General features: G+C 37.9%; 1 pseudogene; it reads right to left on the reverse strand.

Moving 5' to 3' along the window:
- Positions 1-19,054, reverse strand: part of LOC113037925 (myelin transcription factor 1-like protein) — a 44,405-nt pseudogene extending 25,351 nt beyond the window's left edge.
- Between the last annotated feature and the right edge of the window lie 856 nt (positions 19,055-19,910).

Genomic DNA, 19,910 nt, shown 5'->3' on the forward strand with positions numbered 1-19,910 from the left:
AGTTGTCAAATCAGAGGTTGCCAGTGCAATAATAAGCTAAATATCTAAACCGCCCAACTTATATCAGTGTTAAAGTATACACATTAATTAACTCAAGTTGCCTGTTAGGGATATGGTGGCATTTGTATTGCTTCCACAATTTGTCCTCAAAAAGGCTTTTTGTCAAAGAAACAAACAGCACAATCTTGCTAGACACTTGACAAGCTTATTATAATATTAATGATGTCGCTCCTATCATCAGATAGCCTCCATGTATTCCTGATGTATGCCAATGAGAGTCAGCAACAGACCCATTGTCCATTTATATCTGTTTTTAAAGGGATAGTTCACCCAAAAAATGTAATTCTGCCTTCATTTATTCACCTTCAAGTCATGCCAAACCCTGTTTATCTTTGAAACATAAAATATATTTTTAATAAAACCTAGGAGATTTCTGTCCTTACACCTGAAAGTCCATTCCACCAACATTTTGCCAGTTCAACAAGTTGATTCAAAACCCAAATGAATGGAGCACCTTAATCCAAGTCTTCTGAAGAAACATATAATACATTATAGAGCTCATCAAATATGGTAAAGGATGCTTAACTTGACGTGTGAACAAACACAGGTTCATTTGACCTCATATTTAATGAACTTTATGTCTGTGAGTTGATCAGTGCTAAATGTTAATAAAAGCCTATATCCTTGAAAACATACAGATTCATTTTTGATTGCTATATCTCCTTAAGTCTACAGCAGCTACATTCAAAGGGGTAAAGCTGTGTTGCAAGCTAACAGTCCAAGCAGTAGTTTAATGTACTGAAGCAAACCATTCCATTAAATTCTTTACAACCCAAAAACATATCATACTTTGTTAAAATGCTTCACTTTAGTAAATACCAGCTCATTTTCATTGCAGTTGCACATCTTTTAACTGCACTTTCACAACTTTTGGCTGGCAAAGGGATGTATATAAAGAAAAGAAAGTAGGCCTTATTTAAATTCAATTGACTTAATTACGCTATGGGTCTTGAGCTTTTCTATAAGTGGCTAAGAGCTTTCATTCTCGCAGCCTTAAAGAGACTTTCATGGCTGAGCACATATTCATATGAATTAGAGGTTGGTTCTTACCTCCTGTGTCTGGCATATTTGCCGCTAACATGTCCACTACCATCACATCCAGGTGTGGGACAGCTGCAGACGAGAGAAATAATTAATACAAGACTGACGTCACACATGCGCACACAGACACACACATACGCTCGTTCTTGCTGACTATGTTTGAACCGTGGCACATCAGCCTTCATTAGAGATTTAGAGAGCTCCCAGTGTCCTCCAGGCTGATGACTCACCAGGCTCAATATTTCACATTTCATATTGTATATCGCTCTCTGGCTGCTCCATTTAGGTCCACAGCCAGTTAAAAGCCATGAGGGAAAACGTCCAAGTTTAGAATTCCTGCCCCGCTTGAGCTCAGGGTCAGAGCAGCAAACCAGTATCCTAGACATTAATATAAAACTACCCACATTAGTTACAGTGTCACTGATTGCCTTAAGTATTCACTAAGCATTTACTTTTATTGGCAGTGGTATTTCTGTGTCTATCAAAAGTCACATTTGTGAGCACAAGTTCAACAGCATCATTGTGCATTCACACAAAATAGAAAACATACAGTTTTGGAATAATTGTGTTATTGAACGGAAGTATTTATACACTACCATTCAAAGGTTTTGGGTCAGTAACATTTTTTTCAAATACTTTTTATTTAGCAAGGACAGAAAAATAATTGACAGTGACATTAAAATATTTTATAATGTTACAACAGATTTCTGTTTCAAATAAATGCAGAGTTTTTGAACATTTAATCATTAGATGTTCCTGAAAAAAATAAGCAGCAACATTTTATATATTGATAATAATAAGATATTTCTACAGCGGCCAGTCAGCAAATTAGAATGGTTTCTGAAGGATCGTGGAACACTAAATAAATGCTGCTAAAAATTCAGCTTTGCATCACAGGAATAAATTTCTTTTTCCTGTATAATACAAAAAAGATTTTTTAAATTGTAATTATTATTATTATTATTATTATTATTATTATTTACAATATTACAGTTTTAAACAAACAAATACAGCATTGGTGCACATAAAATTCTTATTTAAAAAACAAACAAACAAAAAAGATACCAACCCCAAACATTCAAATGATAATATAATATAATATAATATAATATAATATAATATAATATAATATAATATAATATAATATAATATAATATAATATAATAAATGTAAACCTGAAGCTATTCTAAGGTTAAAATTTAGCAAAAGAGTAAGAAACTGAATGGGAACATGTCTAGCCTAGCACAAGAGTTGCATCTCCCCTTGACGGTGTTGGCTAGGTATCTGTGTCTGATCAAGCTGGTGACCCATCAGTGAGTGTAACTGGTGTTAAAGATGCCTGCAGCTACAGGCCTGGACCTGCTGATGAAGCAGATTGCCCTGATGATTGGGAAGGAGAGAGAGAGAGAGAGAGAGAGAGAGAGAGAGACAACAGAGACTCCGATACCACAATAAAGATGATAGAGAGCCGCCTCTGGAAAGCGTTCATACCACACTCCTACAGTCACACACCCTTGTGTCCTTACCACTGTCATTGTAATTGGACACATAGCCAGAAAATATAAAAAGAGCCTTTTTTTTAACAACAGCGTGGGTGTTAAACCATTCTTAATGAGGAAAATGTTGCCATTTAGGAGTCCTGTAAATTGTGCTTAAGGGAAAGATATGCAGGGGAAGAAGTGACAGGCAAATATGAGTAAAACGACTCACTGGCCTGGAGGAAAAACAGGCCATTCACTCTCATCATGATGCATGATTTCATTAGGACTGCAGGGATATATTGTAATATATATTTTTGGGAGAATAATATGTTCTCACTGAAGGCAATTACAATAAAAGGTCTATTTATAGGTTCTACCTGTGGTACATGCCATTTTGGATAAATCACATTGAAAAATATTAATTAGCAAAATTGTACTTGAATGCTATCTTGAACAGAAATGCGCATTGCATCATACACCTGTTTTTTTTTTTTTTTGTCTTTAAAGACAGAAAATTGCAAGATGAGATAGCATCAGTGAGCAAACCACTTTAAGAAAGTCCTATTCCCGTTTTATTTTTATTTTTTTTATGTTTCATGCTTCTTGAAAACCAACATAAAATCCAAATCAAGCATATTTACCACACATTTATGATCTTCAAATGATAAAAGCTTAAAAAAAAATGATAAAAACAAAATGCATTAAACTAACCTAAAATAAGTTTGGGTTGTACAATTTTAAGAAAGTCATATTTTTATTCAGCAAGGATGCATTAAATTGATTAAAAGTGACTGTGCTGTTCTATATTCATCAGAGAATTCTAAAATTCCACAAAAATATTAAGCAACACAGCTGTTTTCAACATTGATAACAATAACAAATGTTTCTTGAGCAGCAAATCAGCATAATAGAATGATTTCAGAAAAGTCATGTGAAAACTGAAAACTGTAAAAATTGCTGCAGATTAAAGTGTTGCTATCACATAATTAATTACATTTTATAATATATTAAATATATTTTAATGTATTTAAAAAAAAATGCACCTTTGACTAACATAAAAAACATCTTTCAAACACATTAAAAACTCTTGCTGACCCAAACTTTTAAACAGAAGTGTATATTAAACTTGCCTGACCTATTAAACGATTTTTTTTTCCAGTTAAATATTCTGTTTAGCTCATAAATACATCACATTATTCAAGTAAATTGGTTGCAAACTGTATTGACTTTAAGTGAATGATTTCTGCACTGTATTCAGACTGACCTGAACAGCTCTTGTGCAGCCTCCACGGCAACTGCAAAATAAAAAAAATAGAAAAAAGTGAGAACTATCAGTGTGGAAACATTTCAACATGAACTTCATCACACAATGAAATGATATTATTATGAGCAGACTCATTTTATAGGCTCTTCTGGTTCACCTGTCTAATCAATAGTCCATGTTCATCACTACTGACGTCAGTGGTAATTCGTGAAAGGCAATAAAAGTCTCAGTTTGAAAGTGAGAAAATGGATTTGACCGTAGGTTGAGACTGTAGCTAATACCATGTGAGTGCGTTGTACCTCGCACACCTTTAGATCGTGTTCGATGACGCTTCTCGGCTGCATCCACCTCCATCTGGAGAAAAGAAGCAGCAATTAGCCTGACCTCCATCTACTAGTAACTGTGAAAGCAAGTGTAAAAGGGCAATGATGTCTGCAGCAAGGATGGTTATGAACTGCACTGAACTGCATGAGAGTCAGATCATAGATGCATGATAAAAGAATATGTTTATTATGAAAAATACAGACTGTGAACCACTATTGGTCATGCAGTACATGTGGCCATAATGCAAAACTGTTTATATTGTATGCTATAAAGCTATTCTTTGTTTATTCTGCACCCTAGTTGTGAATCAGCTTATAATGAACACAAATTTGCCCACTTGCATTGCCTTGATCCACTGTACACTAGAAAACATCTTTCTTACATTTTTGTTGTAGCTGTTAAAAATACAGTGTTATTACAAAATACTGTATGCACTTGTCTTGTTTTTTTTTATCAAGAGAAATAAATATTGTATATACATAATGGCTTTAAGGCCTTAAGACACACAAACAGCAACAAATTTTGTAAGTACTTTAATTCTTCTGTAATACTTTAAAGTTTGCAAGATTGCTTCTCTTGCTCATTAGGGATGAAAGATAATTAAAAGCAAATAAATAAATAAATAAGGCAGTGTTTTCTTATGACCTGAGAGACTTTAGAACACATAAATATAGTAGCTACTGTAAGTATTTGATGCTCGGTGCATTCTGGGAATGAATGTGCACTGGAATGATTTTGACAACAGGACAGCAAAAACAACTCCCTGGTTAGTGTACTGTATTTAGTACTGTACCAAGCAACAGATTGAGATGTGTTCTAGTGCTAAAATGGTTTATATAGTTTATGAATATTATATATGATCGTTAAATATATATCATATAAAAAGCCAACAAAATACAATTCAACATGCACTATCCTTCAAAAGTTTGAAGTCAGTCAGATTTTTTTTTTTATAAAAACAATATCGTAAACACTATTAAAATGTAAAACTGTTTAATTTTTTTAACATATCTTAAAATGCAGTCTATTCCTCAGTCATTACCTTCCGTGTCATATGATCCTTCAGAAATCATTCTAATATGCTGTGTTCCTTAAGAAATATTTAATAATATCATCATCTGTTAATGTTAAATACAGATGTTTAATATTTTTGTGGAACCTTTGATACTTTTTTTTTTTTTTGAAGAATAGAAAGTTAAAAATATATATAAATCTTTTACACGTCTTCACTTTTACTTTAATTTTTACTGAATATTTCAAAAAAAAAAAGAAAAAAACTCCTGATTCTAAACTTTTGAACAGTACTGTAAAAGTGCAGCTTTATTGCCAAGAACAATCAAAAAGTAAAGTGTATTACCTGAGATTTACTGGTTGATGGTGGGACAGATGTGTTTTCTGAGGAGCGCCTCCTGTGTGGTGCGATTAGGCAGAATCGTCCGCTGTGTGTCCCTCAAAGCTGTTCCTCAAAACTCATTTTCTGTTAAAGGAAAAGAATGCGCTATAATCTGTCATGAACTGCAGTCATGTTAAATCTGCAAACTGATATGCGGTACTCTTATAAGAAAAGACATACAGATGTCTGAAGCTATTCAGGGCCTCCATTATCACAGTATCACAGCGAGGAAAAAAACAAGCAAAAATCTGTCATTCTGCTTTTGTTTTAAAATATGATAAGTGACAGGAGCAGCTTTTTTAAAGTTTTGGAACATGCTCCGTTCATAAGGAATAAAGTCACCTATATTTACTTTTTTTTTTGTTTTGAGAGAAGTATGAGGGTCTTTATGTCTTTACAGTGAACAGTGTACAAAAGGTAAATCACTGGGGAGTTTTTATTTGAACTTTTTAAAATAAAGAAACAAAGTCATTCTATTCTTTTCCGAGGTGCTTGTTTAGAATATAATATGAAGTAATATACTATAATATAATATACTATAATATAATATAATATAATATAATATAATATAATATAATATAATATAATATAATATAATATAATATAATATAATATATAATGTAATTTCTTTTAGAAAACCGTCTTTCAGCCACACACACACACACACACACACACACACAAACATATTGAGTGCTCCAGTCCTCTGTCAACAAGCTAACACTTCTATCTCATGCTCCTTGCAAATCCTGTTAATGTGTGTGCTGTTGGTTCACTTGGGGTGTGTGTGTGTGTGTGTGTGTGTGTGTGTGTGAGAGAGAGAGAGAGAGAGAGAGAGAGAGAGAGGAATAGATACAGATTCGCATGTGCATGCAAGTATTTGTCAGCTCCAAGGCCAGTGACACAAAGGGTGCTCTCCAAATGCTGGAGATGTCTTTTGAAAACCTTTCAATGACAGAAATGCAGACTTGAACGAATTTCCTTAGAAAGATGGATCTTTGTGTGTAACACCTTCTCACGTCTGCCTCACACACAAAAATGCACTCGTTCTCACGTTGCCCCTCTTTCCGTTGATAGATCGCTCAATCACTCACACTGGTGCAATATGGGAAGCTCTCATCTGAACTTCACTTGGTCAAATCAAAGCATATGAGCTCCAGCTGTTCCCCAGTGGCAGCGATCTGGCCCAGCTTGTTTGTAATTGGGGGAAAACACTGTTTAGTATTCATGCCTAACACCCTTCTGTCTCACACAAAGTGGGACATACAGCTTCAAAATCTAATTCTCTCTTTCTCTCTTTTGAGGGGAGAAGTATGGGCTCTTTTTGAAGAGTCTGCAGTCTCAGAGCATGTCCTATCCAAAAGCAACGCTTTCCCATGCGAACCCTGCAAACCTGCAGGCTGCGTCGCACATGTTACACAGCTTCAGTTATGACTGCAGATAGCCTCAGGTTTATCTAAGCTTGCTAAGGTTTTGATTTTTAAGGATTAGTTCACCCAAAATGAAAATTCTGACATCATTTACACACCCTAAAGTTGTTCTTATTTTATTTATTTATTAATTTTTTTTCTAAATCAGTGAATCCAAAAAGCAATTTTATGCTGAATTAGCATAACCAAACATAACTTAAACACAAACTGATGACTAAAATAATAACACTGGTGATAAAGAAAAAAAACACACATGAGGAATTCTACATTCCCTACCTAACTACATTCCCTACCTAACTTTTTTTCACTTTTTTGGTAACAAAACTAATGACGAAACTTTGATTTTATAGAAATCATCTTTTTTTTTCACTGTATAAATTATCAGTATGTCAAAATAATTTTGCAGACCACAATCACTATGCATCAAAATAAAGAGTTAAAGTGGTCTTGCTAGAGAATCTTCACTAGCATCAGACCAATCACCCCCCCCCCCAAAAAAAAAAACCCTTGCCCAGACATTCGCCTGGCAGGGCAGTTGTCACATCCCATTCATCTAAAAACTGCTCCAGATGCACAGCACCACTGTGAGCCTCTCCACCCCCACGAGAGTGTGTGCATGTGTGTTTGTGTGAGAGTGCATCACACTCAGTCATCAGGAACAGAGTGACCTAGTCAGAAAGACATGACCCTACAACCCTCAAGGCTCATCATGCAATTTATCCAGTTATTTTCCCCTCAACCCTGCCTAACATCACCCCACCAGACAGTTCAAAAAACCACTGCACGTACAAATCCGAAATCATATTTACTGTCGATTCATGACACATGTTTATCTGTTTTGTTAGTGCACTGGTTTCAATGACCCTGAGATTGGTCCGGATTTATGTGGTGTGACCGGTCAGATTTGCTTGGCTGGTTGTTGCCTGGCCCCAATTCAGATGGCATCATGTCTACAAGAGCCCTGAAACAATCACGTCATGAGACATTATTCATTTCACATTCTCTGATGTTACATTTTTTTGGCTATATTTGGTATGGAATACTTGCCTACAACTGTGCACTGAACACATCACATCATCACATAGTGTAATTTTTTTTTTTTAGTAAGAGAAACAGTAGACATTATTCATCTTCTATATTTTTGTCATTGTTATCAGGTCTTAAATGGTATTGTATATCCCCTTCAGTTCCTCTACTGTGGGATAGTGTAATCCACAAAACATGGATCGTTGTTTCTACTAATTTTTGCAAATATATTGTAGTAGGTCATATATGCAAGCTAAGCACAATATACACAATATATAACAAAGAAATAGTGAGAGGAGCATGTTAGTATATGCTACATCCAATGTGTTTTAAGGCATCCTATTGTCTGCTGTTGAATAAAATCTGATGGTCAGTGTTTGAAAATGTTTGGCCGCTCAGTACAGTGGTATATTTAGTCAAGAGCTTCAAAGAGTCTAGACTTCTGCTCTACCTTATCAGTCGGTGTGACTCACTCAATGCGAATGCGACGGTAATGCAAATTTGTGCGTGTATGTGTGTGCACATGTAATGCAGATGCCTGCAAAGAGTCTAGCCAGAATTCCAATCACCGCACAGAGTGGAGAGGGAGTGTGGGCATTTTCCAGTCCTCATTTAGAATCAGAGCACATGCACAGTAGAGCTCTTCATTATTAGCTACATGAATAGCCATAAAGCCCATAGGTTATAAGCAGAATGCGCGTGAGAAAACTGGATCAGCCTGAAATCGCAGCTACATCAGCAGCCCCTAACTGCGGGTATTTTGAGGAGAACGCTTCCTTGCGTTCAAAACACAGACTGGCACATTTCCCGTTTTGAGACGGCACACGAGCTCTGAGGACATTTCTCGTAAGTTTCCTAATTTAAGTACTAATGGAAACGCTCTCGATCTGCCAAATGCAGCTAATCTACAAATGGCCTTGCGTTGAGGGCTCTCAGAGCTCAGAGTCTGACTCAACCCATATAGTGCATGGCATGGATGCAATCCACAAAGACACTTTGCACTAAACAATGAAACAAACCCATCTTCCACCATGATGCACTCTATCGCATCCTCATCAAAGGTAAAGCTGGAGAACAATGCTTCCCTCTCCATCTCATCTCTCTGTCATTACCTCTCTGACTCCTGACTCTCTCGCTCTCTCTCTCCTGGGGCCTCATTCTATTCCATCAGGCAGAGAAGAGCTTTAATTGCCCCTGCCATTCTCAAGGCTTGCTTATGGAGAGAGAAACCCTTGCCATCAGGTCTTAATGATGCCTGGCAACCGCGTGGGATCCAACCAACACATCGTCAATGGCAACGGAGGCACCAGAAGTCCTCTCTCCCAGTGACAAGAAAGGCGAAGGCTTCCTGAGACTTCACGTCCTCAGAGAGAGAGGAGCAGTTCAGCGGAAAATAGCTTTTGGCCCCTCATTCGACAACCTAAGTTGGTTCCAGGCCTGGAGGAGACGTGGGCACCCAGACTGCCAGAATCGTCTGACAGGAAAAAATTGCATGTTACCCATCAGATTATACCAGCAATGACTAGCTGAGAGCTAATGGATACATTTTAATGTGTTCACTTTTTCCAGTAACTCTTATTCCAGGATTTGCAGACGATGTGTCCTAATTTCACCCTGAATTACATCAAAACAAAAAAGCAGAAATAACTGAAAAATCAGATACAGTAGTCTAAGCATTTTACCAAATTAAAGCACACACCGAAAAAAACACACACAGCCCTATTAAATACAGCACAAATGCCATTCCATGACACATAACGGAGGTGAAAATGTCATGATGAACTTTTGCAGCGCTTAGCTTGTTCACAATGCGCAGCACCTTGCAGCTTTATCTGGCTGCTTTCACACCATACCTGCTAATTACATCTCCTCCTCTACACTACAGCAGCCCGCTGGGCTCCACCACGCCTTACCTCTGCAGCTGGTGTGTTCTCATGTGCGTTTGGGATAGCGCACAGCTCGGCCAGTTCTTACACATAAATAGGTGTATTTCACACACAAACACATGTAGTCATGCACAGAAAGCCTGGAAACCCACGTCTGTTAAAAAAAGATACTATTCCAAAGAGCGTCAAAGAGGTTTGTGTAGCTAAACGCGCCATTCGATTTTTAAAGCCACTGACAATTCAAGGCAGAGGCTTCCAGAACCTATTGAGCTGCCTACGAAGGCTGCATTTTAATCCAAGACGCATTCCAAAACGTAGATTTATTTTCACCACATTTTGCAGGAGCAATCCCATAATGCAACAAGCTTATGCAGCAAGTCATGCCAGAATGACTGCATGTATGAGCTCTTAAAAATTAGCCATATTTACCTAGTTACTTTCTAAGAGCCCAGACTTCTGAATCTGTTTAAGACCCAGAAACCGTGACGCTCGACGTCAGACTTAACGAGACAATTGAGGTCAGTTACTGCAAAATGAAATTGGTATTTGTTACAATAAGATACATTTGCGTATGTTGACTGCACAATTAGTCGGGTACATTATTTGCTTATGGTGTTTCAAATCACTCACTTGCAGTGAATGCACCTATCTAAGCAGTAGGCAGTGAGTAGGTTTTGGAACGGAGCTTGAGCTTTTATCAGCTTACAACCAACCGTACCACATGAGAGCTTGCCATCTATAACCAAACCAATACGGCTGTCCAAAGCACTCTTTATCAACTAATGAGTCTTTCCAGGCTCGGTTCAGCGCACATCTGTCCAAAAGCGTACGGGTACTAATTCTCCCCATCTTTATGAGCTTGGTGCAGTGGCGGAATGTGATTAGTTATATGTTGCACTGGGCTCTGTCTCCAGCTTTGTCACCAGCGAATTCTAATCAGTGAGGCAAATCAGCACGGATTGAGCCGAGATGGAGAGGAAATATGATTTTAATCAGCATGCAGCGCTCGTGCTCCTGTCTGTCTCATTCACAACGCATTCAGAGACCGAGAAACCATGGAGCAATCAGCCAGACCTCCGCTGCGTCCTATCAAGAAGGACGTGCTTTAATTACCACCAGCCAAGGCTCCCTTTCTCTCTCTCTTTCCTTCTCCCTCTCTCTCGCTTCCCTAAAATGAATAATTGCAATAATGAGCCATTTTCATCTTGCTCTCCTTTACCAAAGGATGACAAAAATTACTCATCTTGTTAAAAACCCATATCTACCGCAACCTGTATGTGGGAAAAGGGAATATGATGTTGTTTGGTGTGCTTCGAGCTGTGCGCAGGCTGTGTACTGTAGGCACATTTGGCCCTAATGAATAATTAGCAGTGTGTTTTAGCTGAGTCACTGTGCTGGAGGGCCTGCACTGGACTCTAATGGAGGTGTTGCCTCACGTCTTCCATCACAGGACTGTCCCCAGTGAGCCAATTGCATAGCAGCCTTTGTGAGGCACGGCGGAGTGTGTGCGTGAGCGCGCGTGTGTTAAAAATAACAGCTCTCCCACTTCATGACTCATTCTATGAGCTCTCTGTCCGACACTCCCAAACAGTGTCTGGAAAGAAACCCTAGAGCCAACTCCTTAATTTACTGACTGGTCATTCCTTACCATCTTTATATGTGTGCTTGCTGCTATATGTTCTATATAAATATCCCCATAGTTAGTTGGTATAGGCAAGATTGAGCTCAACTGAAGCTTCATGCCAGCCCTGTTATATGATGTTGTTATGTAACTTTTCACAGGGCTGGTCGACAATGACAACCGAAGGTGAGAACGACAGATGGAACACAGATGCCACCAGTGCGTACATGATTTAGTCAGACTAGAGACCGGACCAACTGTGGCAAAATAGCAAAACTGCTCAAATCTATAAAGTCAGACCTGTTCACAAAATATCGGAGATGAAGAGAGCAGAGTTACTGATCCTGGATGTCATCAAACGCAGACACGTTGCAAAATTTATTTTCCATAATCTTAAAATTGTGATGAAATGGAAGTTGCAACATCTTTTCTTCCATATTGCGATGTAGATCGTGAAACAGATTATAAAAACTTGGTTCTTGACTTGGTTCTATCCATCGCTTGGTGGTTGGATGAAGGAAAGTCTGAATGTTGGCTTGGAGGTGATTGGAAGAAAGGATTTAAGCGGAATAAATTGTTGAAATCCGACATGCGCCACCAGAGAAAGGTTTCAACCAAAACATTTAAAACGATGAATCATTCACAATGACATGCATTTAGAAAATAGATAAACAGAATTTTCACTTCAAGTCGACTTTAATTACTGCATTGGCAAATTGTTTTAAGTATAAATTTAACTAAAGAAGTACGTTTTTGTAAGAGTAAAGAAAAAAAAAGATTTGCAAATAAGGAAAGAAAAATGAACTAGAAAATACTTCTTAATATCCCATGCGATTTTGTTAAAAGTAATTTGATCTTGTTTTAAGGATGTTTAGATATTTTTCCAGGAAAACAAGACAAAAAGACTGACTGATTGAGCACAATGATTTTTGCAGCGCACAATAGGAAGTGTGACTGATCACATAAACATTAAAAAACAATTAAGAGAGCGTTTTCATAAAAAATACATCCGTCTGTCATCTTCTGGAAATTTGAGAGCTGTATGTTCATCCGAAGGCAAGGAAGCAGAACCTGTTCACCTATTTATAATGCTTTGTATTCTGTTAACACACTCATGCAACAACAACCCCAGCAACCCGTGTCTATGTCTGCAGACGCAAAATACCCACTCAAGCCCATTTGAGCTCTCTAATGTACTCCATCCTCCTTTCTTTTTAGAACAACACATAAAGTAAAAAGACTGAGCAGAAACCAGATGATCTCTTAAGAGCTGAACTCGTGTAATCACCCCAGATTAGTTATTAAGGAAAATGCCCCCGCTGCACAAACACACACACAAAAGGAATCCTTTTCACATTCAAAAAGAAAGATGATGAGGCCCCTCCATTTACTCTCCCCTCCCTTCCATGGGTCTGCAAATGCAACAGGAAATAGGCCTCCATATGTGGCCCCAGCTCATGTTGTCACCGATTGGAGTGAATCATCGCCATTATCGGATAGCCGTGTGTATGCGCTGTGCTTTTCAACACACAGACTCGATAGCTTTCCTGAGTCACTGTGCATATATGGGCGAATCAGGTCAGTACTGATTTGGAGAGTGGATGCAGTCTGTGGGGATGAGGATCTATGGGGAGTTTATATACCAATGCTTGCTTCAGATGCCGCTACCAGTCTTACAAATTCCTGATGATCAGATTCACTTGCAGAATTGAATTCAATGATTCATGGACTCCTGGATATGGCTGAGAATTATTGACTCTGTATTTGTACGTTGACCAAAGGTGCATCCTAGTTTTCACTATTCAATGACATTTTGTAGTACAAATAGTGTGAATATTGTGTTCACTATGAGATTTTACATTACAAGTACACAAATGATAGACATATTTAATAATAATAAAAAAAAAAAAGTATAGAACACTGGACAATTGATGCATGCACAAGAGAAAGCATACACTAGACATTAAAGTACACAGTGCATTATATGTATTACGTCGTTTGGGACGAAACTCAAGTCTAAACCTTCTCTCCCTTTGTTTCTCTCAGATAGAAACTGCTATCAATATATGGCACCTCTCTGCAAATTAAATTAGACACCCAGCTCTGTCCTATATTTAATGTTTAATATAATCTAGATCAAATGTTTATTTCACCTATGTAGTATAGTTGTGTTTTTTAAAGATATATTCTTGTAATTTTTATGCCTTTATTTTGGACAGGACAGTAAGTATACAGAAAGCGAAGTGGGAAAGTGAGTGGAGATGGGATCAGGAAAGGTCTGTGAGCCGGGACTTGAACTCGGGATGCTTGGAGCACAATGGGGCAATGCATCGCCACCGACGAGGCCATCTGCGCAGACTATAGTAGTTGTTTTTTGGCATCAAGAGTCAGATATTTCCTAATTTCTCTGACGTCCATAGCAACGTTAAATTGTATAAAATATAATACCATGCAAAACCATTCATCTGGATAACCGAAACTGGCATAACAGTACTTTTATGACTCTCATATCACCTCTTGCTGGATATAAATACAAATGCATTTTGCGCAATCTTGCATCTCAGTTATCAGCTGCAGTGAACAGGAGAGCCTCCGAACGGAGCTGCATAAATTAACCCTGCTGTTTTCATAATAACTTTCAGAATATGACCCCTGAACAACAACAACAAAAAAACATTAACCAAAAACTATGAAACTATAACCAAACCGTCTTGTCCTACACAGAAATGCTGACTCAACCAATGGCGTCCCGTCCCCAACTCGTGCCATTGGTTGAGTCAGCTTTTCTATGTAGGAAGAGACAGCTTGGTAGTCTTATACATTTTGGTACACTCCTAATTTGGCATAATTATATTTTTAGTTTAATGTGATTAATCTATCATTGCTTTCACCCCACTGTCGCCGTTTATTTGTATTAATTTTTTTTTATTTTTAAGAAAATTACTTTTTTGCAACTATATTATGCCATTTAAAACTTTCACAGTCCTAAGCCTGAGACACTGCTGGGTTGCAGATCTTTACAAGGAGTGAGAGGTAAGGTTGGATATGTTTACACTGCATGCCTGCTGAACCTGAATCCTGGGATCTAAACTGGGCTGCCCCTGAATGTTTTATTCACCTCCACACAAACCTCTCATTCCCTGTGTTGGGCTGTCTTCCTTTCTTTCTCTCTCTCCCTCCCTCTCTCAACTCAACTAGGTCACAGCAGCATCTAATGTAGATCAGGGCTTCCCATGAAAATGGCAACAGAATAATCTAAAAGAGTGTTGTAGCCTTCATATACAATAACTTGATTTAATACGATGAACTCTCTTAAAAGAGTGACAGGTTTCCAGAGGAACAAATAACCTCTACACCATGACCTATTTATATAAATAATCCACCTTTATTCATAATACAACTGTTGATTCAGAGCTACAGTAGACTTTCTCGGTGCCTACATCCGTCCTTCTATCTCTTCTGCACTGAATTCTGTTGGCCATTGTTCACAGAGATAATTTACTAGTGAAAAGTTGGAAAATGTAAAATTGGATTTCTGTTCTTAGAATGAAAGATGTTTTTCAATTCAAGCGCACTATTAGTAATGCTTATTTTCAAGCATTCGATATACTAATACTTTGCCATTCTCTGTTGCAGTCTGCGAAGGATAGGTGTTGATGCTTTAGTTTCATGAGTATTCAGAAAGCAAATATAAGAGACATGATATTTAAATTGGCGAACCATGGAGAAGAATTTGTTCTAAATTATTGCCTTTTATATTTGAATTTCTTTATTGTAAATTTGATTCTACTTTTATTTACATTTACCTCATACAATAACAAATTTGCATACAAATTTTAAATGCGTGTGTTAGAAAATATCCTTATCAATATAATAACGTCATTGTTATGTCATCATCACAAACCACTGCAGAGTGAATCATATGCTCACTAGCACCAAATTCAGTGATTCAGCCAAAAATTCCCACATTAATATTCATACAGTGAAAAAAAAGCAATTGAGATATTGTGGTTCTTCAGTCTTAATGAGCATGGCGTGAACACTGAATGGCCCGCTGGGTGTGTATGTGTGTGTCCATTCTCATCAGCCAATAAAAGCCTGTCTGTCAGACTGACAACATTCCTGTAGCACCACATGATTCAGCAAAACTCTGCCATTAATACCATCAGAGCTACTTAACCTTTCTGTAAACTTTTTGGTACTGAACACAGTAGATTATGAATGCATTATTAAACGGCTTGGTTAGTGTCATGCTATCACCAAGAAGCCCAGAAGTTTCATTCCAGCTTGAAGTAACATCTGCTGGAACCAGAGGGGAATTGGAAAGGAGTTTGGCAGAGAATGGCATGAGTTTGACAGGTAGGCTGGAATGAGAAAATCTCACTCTTTTTGACAGCATAAGCACTGACTAGCTCTATCTGTTGGTATAGGACTACATATAACAAAGAGAGCATTTACATACACAATCAAAATGCCAATTATGCTAAATAACCTGACAACCTCGTAACACATATATTTTTTGCATTATACATAAAATTTCATTCATATTCAATGTACTGAGAAATATTGCCTGTTTACATTCTGACATCCGAAAAAGCTAAAAGAAAATTAAAATAATAAAAAGCTAAAAAAAGTCACCTAAACATGTTATCTGGTTTTTATAGCAAGCTGATTTTTGAAAGCATTTTTGTACACATTAACACACTCATTGTGCATTGTTAGCATTGCGATTGCATTATTATGACTAGAATGTGATTCCCTCACGGACAGCTCTGACATTCCAATGAACAAATCAGTGCATTGGTGGTACTGAAGTATCACTTCGATTTTAAAACTAGTCAATAATTTCTCAAAACACAGACACAGTTGAAAAGCGACTGACAAATAAGCAAAACATACATGCATAAGTAAATGCGGTCAAGATAATGCGCATGTACATTAAATGCAATATCACATAAATTAAATCTATCCAATTTTGTTCTTGCCCAAGCTGTCTTTACCAATGATGCTATTTTTATCTGAGCCATTGCCGCACATCAGACAGAGTGGTTAGTGTTTGTGTATGGGGTGGATAAGAGGTGGTGGGGGTTGGTTGGCGACTCATTAAACCTGTACGATTGTGAAATGGGGAAGGTTTCGCTCTCTGTTTCCCTCTCCCTCGCCTTTTCTCACTGTCTTTTTCTTTCTCAGTGTGTAAATGGCTCACCGAAGCAAGGAAACCCTCTGGGGTCATGGAGCTTCTAGCCAGACAAATCACATCTTCTCCTGAGGACCCTTTCTTCTCCTCAAACCCAAGCTTACCCTCAGCCTGCTCGGGTTCTGATCCTAAACATGGCACTTTGCTGACAGGAATGCACACAAGTAAGGCTGCTTTTAATGAGTATTTCTCTACTGATCTAATGTCATCTCTTGTAGTTAGCCAGTTAGTTCTTCAAACCAAACCGGGAGCTAAAAGAAAAAAAAGAACACAAAGAAGAATTGAAAAAAGCAGAAACGCAGTATATAAGTCACATTGCAAGTCTATATGTCACTGTCATTATAAGCGTTTCTAAGAATTTCGCTATGTTAAGGTTACTTAACAAGCAAGCATTGTTATCTAAAGAGTCATGAGATCATATACAGTATTCATAAGTGTGACAGCTCTCTCCTGAACTCCTGCTGAGACGTCGAACTGCTGATCCAGGATCAGAACCTCCCACTTGAACTTCTCCTGAGCTATTATTATGACTAGATATGACTGCTTTCTGATCAGTTGAAAAGGGCAAGTTAACAACACCCCCAGTCAACAATATCACCCTTCATTGCATAAACATGTGTTCAGATGCTTGTACATATGAATAATGCACAAAGTCTTCTCTAAAACTACACTCCATCACTGATGCAGATATGCACTACTGTCTATCATTGTGTATGTAATTTGCACACCAGATAATCCTACAGTTCATTTTATATTGTGCATTTAGCTGGTGCTTTTATCTAAAGTGACTTAAAATCTATGCAAGATAGTTTGAAGTGTTTTAATAAGTATCATTAGGAAATCTTACAACCAGCTAAGAATGATTCTTATTAGTTTTAAAATTATACTTTAATTATTATATTTAATATTAATATTAGTTGGTTTCAAGATAATAAACAATATATTCAAACTTTGTTTATTATCATAAACATTATGTTGAATTATTATATTTAAATAATAGAAACAATATTATAAAGTTTTGGTCTTTTAAAGTATTCATTTTTTGTATTGATTATATTTTTAATAATAATTGTAATAAAGTTAATCATTATAGATAACAAATAGCAGCTATAATCATCATTATTTGTTATGTTTTAGTAAGGTTGTTGTTTGATATGATTATTATTATTATTAAAACTGGATTAAAATATCATCAAGACAACAGCATTACTAAAAACAAAACATAATTATAATTTGTACAGTTTTTGTACAAGCACTCTTCTTTGTTCCACAGGTAAATCTACAAAAGCCCATCAGCAAAGCCCTGCTTGAAACTCATATTCAACTTCATAATCACTCAACTTTCGGAGTTCACACAGTCATTCTCATGAGGTGAAAATTTGTAAGCTGCTTCCGTAATTCTGCTCCTAAACATGCAACAATTAGCCAAAAGGGAAAAGCATTCCAAATGACAATTTGCTTAAAAGTATTACATAAGAAAAAGCTGTCAGGTTTGGGTGAAAAATCCCATTTTTTGGATGCTAATTATTGAGTGTCATGCGTATATGTAGTTTGGAACAACCACTAGTCGGACAGATAGCTATAGCATTGCTGTTCCAAAGGCAAGAGGTAGCGGAGCTTACTTTGTCAGACAGCTACTCTGCAGCCCTGTGTGTTGGAATGCAAAAGTGATGTCTTCATGAACGGATTAGAATGTCTTCTCTCAAACACACACACGCAGACAACATGCACACTCCTTGTTCATAAAGGCACATAGATTATGAGGCCACGACATGCCAGCATGGCAAAACAAGAAGAACAAGAAGTAAACAAAGTGAAACCTACTGAAATGGCGACACTGTCTTTCTCTCTCCCTCTCTCTGTCTCCTCACACACCGTAGGTCTGAACGTCTGCACCCGTCTTTCTTTTTTTCTCTTTAAAACGCTTTATTTGTCCCTCAAAGCACACTCTTTCACTTCTCTCCTCTGTTCTCCTGAGCTTTCTTTGTCTGAGCTCGGTATTCCGCCAGCACTTGGAGAGATGGAGGGAGAGAGAGTGGAGAAGCAGGGAACTGCAGCCGCTCTGGAGAGGCAGTGGAAAGAGCGGGAGAGTGAGAGAGAGAGGAAGGGAGGAAGGGAGAGACACAGACAGACAGGGAGGAGGGGAGTGAGAGAGTTGGAGCGTAGGGAGGGAACTGTGAGCAGAATGTGTGAGGCGGTAGAGAGAGAAGCGTGTGAGCAGGTCTCCAGAAGCGACGCGACACTGCAGCAGCAGCGAGTGCGGAGCATGCAGAGCCAGACTTACTCACCTCTTCTGACTGACAGAAAGACAAACAGACAGCATGGACCCTCAGCTTAGGAGACGCACAGGCTGCTGGGCCAAAAAACAAAAGGATGAAGGAATTGTATTGCAAAGTAAATAAATCTGGTCTGCCTGAAGCCAGAGAACAAAGGGCAGGCTGGAAATGTATAACCTTAATCAGTGTCTCCCATATTAATTCAGCCGTAGACAGTCTGTTTCTAGTCACTCCCTGCTCTGCTTTCCCCACAGACTACAGAGTCTACAAAGCCATATGAGCATGCTAACGTTTGCAGCAGTGTGGGTGTCTGTATTTGATATAGAATATGAATTATGTGCAAGTAAAATGTGCCTCATTGAAAATTAAGCAAACACTGTGGTATACAACGGCTACGTCTGCTTTAAATCCCTGCTGACAATGGCTTCATTTACGAACACTTTCAATAAAATCTCAATTGATTTAGCTGGGTTCTATTTTTAATCAAAAGCCAAGACAAAAAGGATGAGCATGAAATTCCAGTTCTTTTTCAAAACCGCTGAACCACTTTGACAGGATTTTAAAAGCATTTTAGGACAACCAACATTGTTATGTCTCTCTTTTTGCAGAATCTGGAGATCCCTAAGTGCTGAAACATAAGCGGACAGCGCCTGGTGCTGAAACAAGGGGGAACACTGGACGGCTCCTGGTGCTGAAATGAGAAACATTCTGGACAGCTCTTGGTGCTGAAATAAAGCAGAGATTGCAGTTCATTTCTGATTTCTTCCCCCAGTCTCCTCTCTACCATGAAAGCAAACCCCACAAAAACAAGGCAGCCTGGTTGCCTCTCGACGTTGTGGCGCATATAATGGCAGCTGTCTTGGAAATGCCTCCCTAATCACGTTAATAGGTTTAATCAGTGAATTAGCAGCAGA

The sequence above is a fragment of the Carassius auratus genome, chromosome 20 (genome assembly GCF_003368295.1).
Source record: "Carassius auratus strain Wakin chromosome 20, ASM336829v1, whole genome shotgun sequence".
NCBI classification, from domain to species: domain Eukaryota; kingdom Metazoa; phylum Chordata; class Actinopteri; order Cypriniformes; family Cyprinidae; genus Carassius; species Carassius auratus.